We start from the raw sequence: 9,517 nt of genomic DNA on the forward strand, positions 1-9,517 counted from the left end.
CCTCTACTGGGTGATGGAGAAGGTTACTTCCCAGATGCAGTATTTCCCTATCCCTCCCGGAAATATCAGTGTCTGCCAAGATCTCAAAAGCTCTCTGGTGGAGGGAGAAGTCTGCAGGAACGTCGATGAGATAGGATTTCAGTATGCCTGCTTGTAGGGAAAGTCACAGTGACTCTATTGTTGAACATGAAACAGGTTACATGGTCTGATTTTTTCTCAATTGTTGAGGTATAAATTCAGTATAGTGCACAAAGCTGGTGTGTGCACATGATGAATTTCCACATATGTGTACACCCATCTGGCTGCCAACCAGCTCGAGACGTAGAGTATCTCCAGCTTCCTCATGCCCCTTCCCATTCAGTGTCCCTCAAGGTAAACACTATTCTGACCTCTGTCACGGAAGATTAGTTTTCCAGGGTTTGACCTTAATGTGGATCAATTACATGTATGTGCATTTTGGTGTCTGGCTTCTTTCACTTAACAGTGTGTCTGTAATATTCATCCATTGTGTTGCAAGTAACAATGGTTCATTCATTTCCATTGTTGTATACTATTTAATTATGTAAATATCCAACAATTTATATACTCATTCTACTAGTGGATGTTTGGGTATCATCAAGTTTTCATCTATCCTGAATGAAGCTACTACAAACTAGCTCTTTTTTCTAGCCTCATTGAGATGTAGTTGACAAATAAAAATTGTGTATATTTAAGATGTAATACATGTTTTGATATACACTGTGAAATGATTACCACAACCAACCTAATTAACATAGCCATTACCTCACGTAGATCCTGTGTGTGTATGTGTAATGCAAATGCTCTCTTTGCCAATTTCAGGTACATAATACAGTATTATTAATTATAGGCCCCATGCTGTACAGTAGATCCCCAGAACTTATTCATGGGGTGTAACTGAAATTTTGTACCCTCGGGCCTACATAGACACGCCTTTTATGTTGGATTTATATTCAGGATTAGAATTGCAGGACCACAGAATATATACATATTGAGCTTTATATACTACCAAATAGTTTACTCAAGTGGTTTAATAATTTGTATACCAACCAGTGATATGAGATTTCCAGTTGTTCCACATCCTTGCCAATATCGGTATCATTGGTCTTTTTAATTTAAAAAAGCAGGTCTGTATTTCATTATGATTTAAATTTACATTTATCTGATGACCAGTGATGTTGAGCAACTTTTTATATGCTATTGGCCATTTGGTACCCTTTTAGTTAAGTGTCTGTTCGAATCTTTTGCCCATTTGTAGAGAGTTGTCTATCTTAGTGATCTGTAAGAGTTCCTTACGTATTCTGGGTGTAAGTCCTTTGCCCAATATATGTATTACAAATATCTTCTCCCAGACTGTGACTTTCTTTTCATTCTCTGAATGTTATCTTTTGACAAACAAATTCTTAAGTTTAAAGAAGTCTAATTTATTAATCTTATCTTTTAGGACTGGGGCTTTCTTATGTCCTGTTTAAGAAATTGTTGCCTGGTGTAAGGCCATAGGGATCATGGCCTTTATTTTCTTCTAGAAACTTGATTGTTTTAACCTTCATAGTTATGTCTATGATTAATCTCAAATTAACTTTTTGTGCAGTTTGGGGTCAAGATTTATTTTTTCCCATTTGGATATCCAATTAGCTCAGCACCAATGGCAAGCAGTTTTGTTGAATGAATGGATGGATGAATGAATGAATGAATGAATAAATATTTTTTGAATGAAAAATTCATTTGAGAGAACAAAGCAGCCAGTTACTTAGAATCCACAATGTCCAGAAAAACCCAGGACACATGATCACTATAAATTTAATGCAAAATTTTACATTACATTGACTCTTGGACCTTTTCTATCTTTTCAGTACCCAGTGAATACCATTAGCACAAGTAGCCTTAGGGTAGAACACAGTTCAGAAATTCTTACCTAGAATTTGATCTGGCATGGTTTGGTTCTACCTTTGTGGAGGTAAAATTTTGTTCAGCTTCCTGACCAGTAGGTAACTTTGACCATTACGGAGGGGGGAGAACCAAGAGCCAGAAAAAAAATTAATAACTCATATATGTGTATATTTTTTTTTCTTGGTCCCCTTTTTATTCCCGGGACATCACTTGACTTTTCTAGAATTTTGTTTCTGATTTTGTTTGTTTGTTTGCCTGGTTTGTTTCATAAAAGACACAGTGTTCTTTCTACCTCATAAAACTATGGCATCTTAGAGCTGGAAGGAGTCTCAGGAAGTCATTGCCCATTGGACACAGAACCAGATATTGAAACTTTCCAAGATTATTGGATCCTCCTTGCCAAATTCCAGCTCCTGCCAGTACACACCCAATCAAAATGTTTAAAGACCTTTGCATTCTGAGTGGTTCACTTATCTATACCTATGAAAGCTAAGGAAAGAAGAACAGAGGGATGAAATAGTTTTTAAAATGCAGGTATGCCTCACTTGTGGCCATGACTCTGAAAATGTTTTCTGTCTCAATAGAATCTTATTTTAAATACTCAGGGAAGCAAAGACATTCTGTCGTCAATTATTTCTGTAAGGCGAAAAACCCCCACTTCTACTTAGTGCCCAGATATCCCCATTTTTAGTTTCTTGAGTCTTTCGTTTTTGTAGTACCTTATCCCAAGGTGGATTATCATGATAAATGTTTATTAAACTACCCTCCTCTAAATATTTTTCTTAAAATGATTTTTAGGGGTGCCTGGGTGGCTCAGTCAGTTAAGTATCTATCTTCGGCTCAGGCCATGATCCCAGGGTCCTCGGATGGAGTCCTACATTGGGCTCCCTGCTCAGCGGGGAGCCTGCTTCTCCCTCTGCCACTACCCCCCCCACCCAACATGTGCTCTCTGGCTCACTCTCTCTCTCTCTCTGTCAAATAAATCTGTAAAAAAATGACTTTTAAGTGAAGTTCTGATTGTGTATACAGTCATATAGAGAAGTGCACAAATCATAAACGCACACAGCTCAATGAACGTCCACAAACTGAACCCACCTGTGTCACTAGCATGTAGATCAAGAAACAAGGGAGCACACAGCACTGAGGACCCATTTTAAAACCACGACAGTGGCCTTGTCTACTTCCTAGCGAGTGTCTGGTGAGGTCCAGGCATGACTTGGCTCTCCACTTCCCACCTAGAACTCTTGACAGTGTATCTCTATCTTTTCTCGGGCTCCCTCAGGATGTTGCAGAAAGCGAACTAGGTTTGGAGTAAGAAGGTGTAAATTTTATTTAGAGCAAAGCACAGGAGGAATGGATCTGAGACTAGTCAGATCTGATGGGGCAGGGAGGAGGGAGCTGGCTGCATCTTTGGGTGGTGATCTTATAGCAGGCTCAAGCATAGCATGGCCGTGGATGCCCTGGGAAACTGAGGCAGCACGAAAAGAGTAAGATAGGGCCCAGAAAGGGGGAGAGGGTAATGGTGGTGCTCCAGAGAAAGGAAGGTCCCAAATATGAGTAATGCTAACTTTAGCTCTCTGAGCTAGTGTCTCTAGACACCCTTCCTGCCCACCTCCTTGATGGTGTCACTGGGGAAAGGATGTAGGGTTTACTCAGATGGCTCATACCCTGTTAGATGGCTCAACCTCTCTGAGTCTTAACTTCCCAATCCAAAAAAGGGAAAGGTAATTAGACTCTCTGCTTCATGGAGGTGTGCCCCAATCACATGAGGGAATGAATGCATGTGAAAACAGCTGCCTTTTTACAATACTCCTCTCTCTTTGCCAACCATGGGCCCTTTCTCACTTTACCCTCAGGATGGCTTGGCAAGCAAGTCGGATGAGAACAGAGGAGGGGAAATTCTCAACACCTTGTCATGGCTACCATCATTTCTGGGGCCCGGGATTTCTTATCTGAGGATTAACATTTTCAAATCCTCCTTCAGGGAAAAGGGATTCCATGAAAGTATAAATTGTTAGCTGATCATTTCATATCTCCTGACCAACCATGTCCACTCTGAAGCTGACTTATATTTAGATCCCGGATGTCTCTCTCACCAGCTGCTGTAATGCCTGAAACTTCTAGCACTGGAGTCCTTGCCTGTTGGGGAAGAGACTCCCACCATCCCCACATAGTTTGCCAGAGGAAGAGGATGCCCACCTGCTAGGAACTGTTGACTCACCTGACAGCTGTGGTTCTCAATGTTCAAACGTTGGTCTCCCAGTCCTCACATCAGCCTGGATTTTCAGTTGCAAGCAATCGAAAATGACTCTGGAAGATTTAGGCAAGATGGAATTTACTTAAGAGATATCGGGGAGCCCACAGCATCAGGAGGCTGGCTGGAGAGCCTCACCATTTGGCTCTGCTACCAGGAACAAGGCTCAAAGATCATACTGCAGAACTGGTCCAGGGAAGATGCTATGAAGTTATCACAGGCCACTACTGCCTCTGGAAACTGGATATAATTGCCACCACCACCATGGCCATCACCCATCGATAACTGGAGTCTTTGAGCCTCTGCTTCTTCCCACCACTAGCTTCTCATTCAAAATCTGGGTGGGAGCATCTGATTGGCAGAACCCGGCTCATGTGTCCAAGCCCCGGTTGCAAAGATGGCTCAGAAACAGATTATGTGATCTTTTCAGCTTTAATTCTGGAGAGTTAGCTCTACCTCTTAACGTAGGGGATTCTCCAAACACAGGAAGGATGTTCAGATGCTGGATGGCCAGAAATTGTACCCCTTCCTTGCAGCCTTTACGTACATCTCTTGTGAGCATTGCTTGAATGAATCAGCATCCTTTGATCCATCTATCTCTGGGACACAGACAAATTTCTGAAGCCTACAAGTTGGAGGACCAGGAAGTGGATTCTTGAGAAACTTCAAGGATGGAGGCCATCCAGTTCATACTACCCTGCCAATATTCTCTGCTGGTGTCCAGATGACATTTTTTCCCTCTTCAAAATTCTTAGAATAGGCCCCAAGTGGATGTTTGGTGAAAGAATGAAAGGAAAAGAAAAAAAAAAAAAGAAAGAGATCTTGGATAACATCCGTCCCCACCCCTACTCCCCATCCTTCGTTCTTGGCTCTGTGATGTATTAGCCACAGCTCTGTTCCTCAGTTTACTTGTCTGTTTAAAAAAAAAGGACCTGGCCTAGCTTACCTGTGGCGCCTATGGCTCCAGCAGCGGCATAAAGGAGGTAATGGGTGTGTGACGGCGCTGCCCAGCACATCGTGGGGTTGGCTGCTTATAATGACAGTGTCCCAGAGCCGGCGCTTGTGTAACAGGCAGATTTACCGAGAGGGGACGACTGTTTGCTCAGCAGCCTAGAAGTCTATAATTAGACTGTCACAACATCAGCAAAAGTACAGGATCAATGTAATCAGAGAAGAAATGGAAAAGAACACAGCATCAGTCAAAGCCTCCAGTGGGTCCCCGTGGTTTCCGGAGCACTAATCGCCCAGGCGGATTCAATGTCCCGCTTGTGGGTTTCCTCCTAGTGATGACCAGGTTGGTTTGGGCCTCTGCTGACTGCCCCTCTGAGCTACCCAGCTCTTCCCGCCCTCCTCCTCTTCCCTTTCTCTGCTCACTGAGTCTTTGGGATGAGAGCCCAAAGGAGGTAGGACTTGTACCCAAAACTTAGTGGAAGGCCAAGGCACTTCCATTCGTCATGATGTGTACGTGTGTGGGAGTGGAGGAGGGCCAGTTTCTTTGAGATGAGATTCCTGGGCCCCATCTTGGCCCTATTATGGATGCCTTAGAATCTGCCTTTAGCACACCTTCAGATGATTCTGTGCATGCGGAAGCTTGAAGGCCACCATGTTCCTGTCCCATGGTAGACTTGTCGTCTTGCTTCTACTGCGCACCTGGCATGGCCCTAGCAGTCAGGATGGCAGCAAGACCAAGGCAGCCAAGGTCAAAGGGCTGCCTCAAAGCCAAGGAATGATAATGGGCCTCTTATTTTCTTTTTAATCACATTAAGAATTCCAAGCTGCAGACATGTTTATCTCATTAATCCTTATGACATCTGATCTAGGGCATAATGACCAGTGTCTTTAGTTTCCCTTAACCAAAGTGAACCGGGGCCCAGATCTACCCCCAAAGGATCTGGATCTGAGCGCTTCTAGTCTCCCCTAAGCCTGAATCCTCTTAGGTAGAAACAACTGGATTTCACAAATCTGTGATCCTTCATTTCTTACAGTTTTTTTTTAGCAGAAATAATACATGTTGTATAAAAATCGGAAAATCTAGAGAAGCAGAAGGAAGCGATAAATCATTCCTAACCACACAGCAACAATCCTGTTAGCACTTTGTGTTTATCCTTCCACAGCAGCATGTGTGTGCTTGTCCACACACACACACACACACACACACACACACACACACACCTATTCAGGCAGCTAAAAGAGGGCTACCTGACAGGAGCCGTAGCCTCTAGATGAACAGCATGGGAGGGAGGAAAAACACCTGGCTGCTTGTTCCCCGTGGCCTCTGATCTCCTGCCTGGGTCTCCCCGTGGCCACGCTCTAACAGAAGGCAGGTTGGTACAGTCCCTCGAAGTCAGCCCCTCCCCGAAACACAGAGCGGGGAGTTGGAAGGGAGGAGAGAGGGTCTGGATGGGCAAACAGAGGCCGTTCAACATGCTTTCCTATGTGCATTTATGAATACAATGGCTGGTGTTCAATTTCTAGAATTCCAGATCTAGAAAATGCAGTGTTCTAAGTTAATTCTCTCCTTGACCACAGTGAGTGGGTGAGCTGTTATTTTGTGGTGTTGCCCTCAACACAGTGAGTTAGGAGCCCTGGCTGCTAGATCTGAATTCTCTACTTGCTCATTTGAAACAGAGTTGTCTATTCAGTTATTTGGTCAACATGGCCTCTTCGCTGATACAAGACAGTGCTGGGCACCACGGAGGAATCCAAGGAGGGGCCACCAGGACCTCACAGCCTCACAAGGGCTGAAGGGCACAACACCAGCATCCATGAACCAGACAGAGAGGCAAGCCCAGGAGGAAGGCACAAAGGTCTGCACTTACGCTGATAACTTATAAGCTCCTATTTTAGGCCAATAATAATTGATGTTTATTAATAATAGTATTACTATTATTTATTATTATAATGTATTTACTACACCCTGGTGCTGTTCTAAGTGCCTTATAGGCATTTATATTATTAAAATTATATCATTGTTCCCATTTTATAGCTGAAGAAACTGAGGCACGAGAAGATTAGATAGTGAAGCTCAAATTTGAACCCAGACAGTCTGAATCAAAGGCCTGTTTTCTTAAAAATCTATGTGCTACTATAGTGAGTCCAGGATCCAAACTACTTTAATATTATTCTAAGGCGTTGTTTGCCTTTTGAATTCTCATTCCCTCAGGAGTGACACTGGAGTTTCCAGAGGCTGCGTGACAGTCGTGACATCAGTCTGAGGCTAACGGAATGTGTGCTCTATGTTCTTGTGTTTTAAAACTTCCTCAGTTTGAATTTCTAATACAGTAAATACCCACAGAAATAACACACATAAACAAAAATTCTTCGGTGTTCTCAAGGGAATACTAAGGGGTCCTATTAAAGGGGTTTTGAGACCAAAAAGTTTGAGAACCTCTGCATTACTCTTATCCTGGGAGGGGGAGTGGTCAGAGGAAGGGACCCATTGGATTACTGGATCGAATTTATTTCCTTGCTTAAATCATAAGACTGTGTAAGACATATTCTACCCTAGAGAATGATAGAGCCCAAAGGAACCCAGAGAAGTCATCTGGCGCATTTTCTTGGTTTTGGGGAAGATGGTTTCAGGTGGGCTGTGGGCTTCCCTGCCCCTGGTCCCCTCATGGACCTGCCTCGTGGCCAGGGTGACTCTGCTCATCTTATCCAGAACCCCTGGGCCAAGACCACCCCAGGTCAGGGCTTGAAATTCTCCAGGGGATTTGAGAGTACCCAGTTTATAATATGGCCCTAGTAATAGTTGTTTGTGAGAGGGAGCGGAGGTTTAAGGCTTTGCAATTTTCAGTAGAATAGTATAATTTTGATTATGTGTCAAGATTTATAAAACATGATTGCAATATGCCCTAGTTTTTTCAGTCTATGAAATGGGGAGGAAGTAATAGTAATTGCTTTTTAATTAATGGACATTAGGAATTGTAGCAAATGAAGTTTAGCTAATCACGGGGAAAGACTAAAACCTAACACTAGGGATGGTATAAAATAATTGATATTCCATACTTAAAAGTGAAAAAAATTATTCAGCCATAAAAAAGGATGAGATCTTGCCATTTGTGACAACATGGATGGACTTAGAGGGTATTATGCTAAGTGAAAGAAGTCAGACAGAGACAAATATCATATGATTTCACTTACATGTGAAATCTAAAAAACAAAACAAATGTATAAAGAAACAAAAGGGAGAAACAGAGCCATAAATACATGGAACAATATAATGGTTGCCAGAAGAGAGGGAGTTGGGGGTTGGGCAAAATGGGTGAAGGGGAGTGGGAGGCACAGATTTCCAATTATGGAATGAGTAAGTCATGGGAATAAAAGATACAGCACAGAGAATACAGTCAATGGTATTGTAATAGCATTGTGTGGTGACAGATGGTAACCACACTTGTGGTGAGCATAGCATAAGGTATAGACTTGTCAAATCACTATGTTGTACACCTGAAACTAATGTAACATTGAGTGTCAACTGTAATTTAAAAAAATAATAAACTTCTTAGAAAGTTGAAATAAAATAGGAAATGTCTGTAGTGAGAATTCTAAGCTGGTGCCTAGTATCCATTTCTCCTTCCTTGACTGGGGAACTGCCAGATGCTGGGGTGGAGTTGATGTGGATGCCCCAATGACCCAACGATGGGCTTAAGCCCTCAGGGTACTTACATCCTCTTGCCTTGGGATTGTTCAGGGATGGGAAGTTGCCTCAGTGGTTGGAGAAAGGGAAGTGGTGAAAGTTCATCTCTGTCTGGGTGGGAAGATGTGTAGATGTGAGTCCCAGAATGGGTGCCATTGTCTTACTGCCTTGAGAGAAGCCAACGTGTCGTGAGACCCACACACCAACAAAGGTGGGACCAACAGCTCACGACAACCATGTCAGAAAGCCACACTGCCACCGAACTTTTCTCTTCAGGATCCCACAACTCCCTGTGCTTTCGCTAATTTAAGTGTATTTTCTTATACTTAGCAACCAACAGCATCAGATATAATTAAATAACTTTTTTTTTTTTACAATTCAAATACTGTCCAACAGAGAATAGGGCTGTCATGTTGACCAGACAAAAAGTGTCAAGTTTGACAATTTAAGGACAATTTTGATTTTACATCACCCTCACTCAAGCTGACCTTCAAATGACATTTCCGTGGTCCCCAGTACCCCTGCTCCACCTTACACATCAGCACTTCCTACACTAGTTTTGTTTTTCTTTACAAATAAAACTCTTCTTTTCTTGTTTTATTGTGTAGAGACCAAGCATCAGAAATGTTAGCCTCAACAACCGAAGTTTCTCAAGTGTCAAGGGAAACAGAGGTCTGGGTGGGCAGCACTGCACACAACATAAATGCTCAGTTAAGCCC

This window comes from Ursus maritimus, unplaced genomic scaffold, assembly GCF_017311325.1.
Source record: "Ursus maritimus isolate PB19 unplaced genomic scaffold, ASM1731132v1 scaffold_12, whole genome shotgun sequence".
NCBI classification, from domain to species: Eukaryota; Metazoa; Chordata; class Mammalia; order Carnivora; family Ursidae; genus Ursus; species Ursus maritimus.